The sequence below is a fragment of the Sebastes umbrosus genome, chromosome 9, assembly GCF_015220745.1.
Source record: "Sebastes umbrosus isolate fSebUmb1 chromosome 9, fSebUmb1.pri, whole genome shotgun sequence".
Classification (NCBI taxonomy): domain Eukaryota; kingdom Metazoa; phylum Chordata; class Actinopteri; order Perciformes; family Sebastidae; genus Sebastes; species Sebastes umbrosus.
In genome coordinates, this window is record NC_051277.1 from 12617518 (window position 1) to 12622026 (window position 4509).

The following is a 4509-nucleotide window of genomic DNA, read 5'->3' on the forward strand; positions in this document are numbered from 1 at the left end:
TAAAACTTTATGTCCAAATTCTAACAATCCAAATCTCAAAATAAGACTTTTAAAACAACAATAGACCACATGTCTGATCGTACCAATACAAACCAGAGCAAAGCATACAACAATCTGTTTATTTTTTACTGGGTTTCCATGTTTGATTTCCAATTTAACAACGCAAAATACTAAACAGTTTAGCAGCAAGAAACTGCCAGATGTCGGACCATAGACTGTATATAAGAAGTGGACATAGCCACCGTGGCAGCATTTTGGCCGGCGCCATCTTTCCAACCAGAAGTGACACGAGAGGGTGAGCTTGCTTAGGCACAACCGAACGCTGAATAAGACATTTTTAGGCAACCAAAAGGTTATAATTAACTTTAATGAAGTGAAAACAAACTGTGAAAGGGTTAAAGTTCTAAGACAAAAGCACGCTGTGGTAGCGACCTGTCAATCACCTAAAGCATCCCCTGCTTTATGGTCTATTTGACTCTAAATGGGACCATAATTTACTAAATGAACATCATGCTGTATTGAAGAAGACTTGAAACTAGAGATTGAGACCATAAACTCAAAAAATCAAGTGAGTAGAAGGCTCATTTTCTCATAGACTTCTATACAATCAGAATTATTTTTGCAACCAGAAGAGTCGCCCCCTGCTGGCTGTTAGAAAGAATGCAAGTTTAAGGCACTTCAACATTTGCTTCACTTTTCAGACCCGGAGGTAGCCCACACTGTGTCGGACGTTCCACAAGCATGTGAAAACAGAAATAAATAAATAGCCTACTTTTGGCAGCTCAGATGATCACCAAAATCAAATCAGCTGATGCTTTGGCCAACCAAAATGTGTCCCGATTTTAGGTATTTCAAAACTTAAGACCTCCTAACAACTTTAAAAAGGTGTCTTACACTAGACATACATTTGGAAATTGTCCTTTACACGCAGAGGATGATTATTATCCCTGCCTGACAACACAGCATATGGTGATTCTGCTGATAACAAGCCGTCAGTTTATGACTGACAAACATAATTAACAGTTCTGTGGAATACAGGGGAAAACGTCCCGTACGTACAGCTGATTGGCTGCTGCCGATCGTCCAGGTCGTATTCAATGATAAGAAAGGTAAATCCTATCTGAGCGATCCAAAGTTCACACTGAGGGAAACGCAATCATTTGGGCTGTCATGTTTTTGTAAATATATATAAAGCAGAATTGCTTTCCCTGTTTGCATAATTCATTAAATGTTAATTAATCATTTGTTAGTTGGACAAAGTTAAATGAGCAATTGAAAGCTATTAAATGACTAATGTGAAACATTTAAACCAAGTCATTGTGACTGTACAAAACAAAAAAGGAAGTATTTACTAGTTTCATAAATTTCATTGAACTACTTTTATAATTAATAATAAAAAATAATAATGTTAAGAATAAGAACCTCTGAGGAACTTCCTTTCTTTGTTTACATCGTTTTTTGGGACATTTTTCAGTCATTTTTGGGACCTTTCTTCTGCCTTTCTTCCACCTTTTTTCGGACATTTATCAGACATTCTTCGGACTGTTTTTGTTACATCACTTTTTCCAGACTAAAAAATGCCAGAAAAGTGAGAACTTTAGCTCCTGTATCACACGGTAGGAGTTTATTTTGGCAACAATCGGCGTCTGAGGGTAGTGTTGTGTCCCTGAAAACCCTGAATCTTCAGATAAATAAACACAGATAATCTGCTGACAAAGTCAACAGGTCGGTAGTTTTCCTTCTACTGTAGGTAGGTGTGGGATAACAGGACTTATAAAGAGCCCGAAATAGAGAAACACCATGATAACAGTGAGTGGCTGTGAGTCCACCACCAGAGTAAAAATATCACCGGTCACGACCCTGTAGTTCCAGCCAGTCAGTGCAGGAAATAGTACAAATCATTTGAGCCAGTGTGTCTCTGCACTGGTGGTCAGCAACCTCATTATATCCCGTACGTTAGAGAAGCACAGTCATAATGCTGCAATTATGCTTCTGCAGAGAAAAACATATTTGTAAACGTATGGAGAGAAAGGGGTTACGAGGAAGGTTTTTTTTTCCATTTTTTTAGCATACATTTCAGGATAGTGCTAAAACAAGTGGTCTTCTAGCAGAGCATAGGAAAATAAACTCTTTAATAATCTTTTATTCATCTAGTTATTATCTCGTGCGTTTATTGTTTGTTTCACGGATGCAGTAGCTTGTCTATACTGTCAGCGGCGTGAAACGGATTTCCATTTAATGAATTATTTTCATGTTTTCTTTACATTGTGTTTTGCCTAACATGACACCGCTTCCTGGTGTACATTATACCCTTGAAGTTTTTAAACAAACAACTGAGCCTGATCGGATACATACAATGACCAAATGTTTAGATGAGGATGTGACGTGCCACTTTCCAATATAAATCATCACGAAAACAAAAAAACATAACTTGAATGAGCAAACAGAGGAAGTATATTTTAAAGCTTTTTTAGCCCCGCACTGGTGAAGAAACTGCTAATTTGTCCTAAACAACTTTTGAAAGCTTTAATGAGACTTTATCTGGTTGCTCTTTGCATCTGCCAGCTACCATATCTGTCTTACACAATCTATTTCGTGGTGACGGTATTCCCAGCGAGTATAGTCTCATTCGCAAACTGTCCAGATAAGTGTGAAACAGTCTGCACTGTATTTAGAACAGTCCAGTCTTCACTCACTAACGTGGTTTGTAGATAAGAAACGCAGTATAGGTTGAATCCGCTTTGTTCTTATTTACATTCCTCATTCCTGGCTCTGAAGAGCAACATTAGCTTAGCATAACTTTATATAAAAATATTACTGTCAGCACTATCTGGGTCAAAAGTCCTCTGTTCTGCACTCGTGACAAAGTCTGAATCATGATGATCCCATGTGGCCTCCCTGCAGCGAGACATCCTCTCACAGTCTGATAGATTATTGCACCGTACAGACACGAACTGTAGTAAAGGGTTGTTTTTACACATAATTACAGGTACAAGTGTCAAGGTCCCGTCACGAACGGGAGTCTGACTGTGACTTCTCACAGTCAGACTCAAATACAGATGCTCAGTCACGTAACACAGCTGTTGACGTCTGAGTCAGAGGCTGATGTCATGATATCAGTAGACTGATTTAACTACATTAACACATACAAGTCAATACCATCTATCTGTGGAGGTTCCTGCAAGAAAAAACACGTACCTTAGTCTGTTTTCAAAGTACTGCTGAATATTAAGGAATACAAAGTTTTCTGATTATAAACTGTTGTCAATATGATAAATCTAACATTATTCCATTGTATACTTGTTTAAATTATTATATAAATACGATTTTTAGACATTTTTTTAGATGAATAAAGAGCAATAACTTGGTATGTCCATGGTGATACTGTTAATACGGGTAATACATATTCAACAAAGTCAAATTTAAGCACAATAACATGTGCTAACATAACTTGTGGACATTTACATTTTTCCATTTGGGTGAGGTTAAAGGTTTAAAGGAGAAAGAAGAATAAAAGATCTTTACAGTTTATCATTCCAAAGATGACTGAAAAAGGATATATAACGTCACAATGTCATAAATAGATTGCTCTCCCGGTCAACAGGCTAAAAAAGGCAAGAGGATGTTTAACCTCTCTGAAGAAAAGGAGGAGGGAAATCCAAGACAAACATGGGTTTTGTGTTCAGAAAAGGAGCCTCATCCTCCTCATGAGACAGTAAGTCCACGGAGAATCTGATATGTACGGTAGGTTACTATTAATAAATCTCTGGGTCCTGTGGGAAACAGAGGAAACAGATCTCCGGTCGTCTCAGCAGCCGTGTCCTCCGCCTCCTCACCGTTTAACCCTCGTAATTCACAGAGACTTGTTTTCATTACAGAGAGGCCGCGAGTCAGGACCGACGCCTGGAAGAGAGAGTTCATTATTGGCCGAGGATCGTGGTCGGCACATGGCCCTTACATAAGTCTCAGCTCACAAGCTGCCAACCCACTCATCCACTCCCCCCGTCAAACAAAAACATCTGGGGATGAAGAATCTAATTCACATCGACATGGGAAAAGCGGAAACAACGCTGCTGCCTTACTATCAATAGACTGCTGAGTGATGTGTTCAGATTGTATGGTGTTGGAGGTCAAATCATCTTTTTGGTCTGAGCATATCGGAACAAGCCAGATTTTCAGATTTAAATTTATAAACTTGCGTACTTGACGAGGACATTTAGGATCTTTGAAGGTGGTAGACAGGTTAACTAGCCAAAATTGCCACTCGGCATGTCAGCTGTATAGCAAGACGATGCTAGGACAACAACTGCGAAAGCCAAATTCAGTACGAAAACAGCGCTGGGTGTTGAAAAACGCAAAGGGCTGCAATGACGTGTTGCTACTTGGGCTGTCAATCGATAATTAATTGCGATTAATCGCATGAATGTCCATAGTTAATCGCAATTGATCACAAATTAATCATCTGTTCAAAATTTACCTTGAAGGGAGATTTGTAAGTGTGTCAGTGTG

The 4509-nt window shown here is 38.8% G+C and overlaps 1 long non-coding RNA gene across 1 annotated transcript; it reads left to right on the forward strand.

Moving 5' to 3' along the window:
• The first annotated feature begins 2016 nt into the window (after positions 1 to 2016).
• LOC119494735 lies at positions 2017 to 4210 on the forward strand. Its single transcript, XR_005208283.1, has 2 exons — positions 2017 to 3715; positions 3879 to 4210. It is a non-coding gene; the product is annotated as an uncharacterized LOC119494735 (long non-coding RNA).
• Positions 4211 to 4509: the final 299 nt, after the last annotated feature.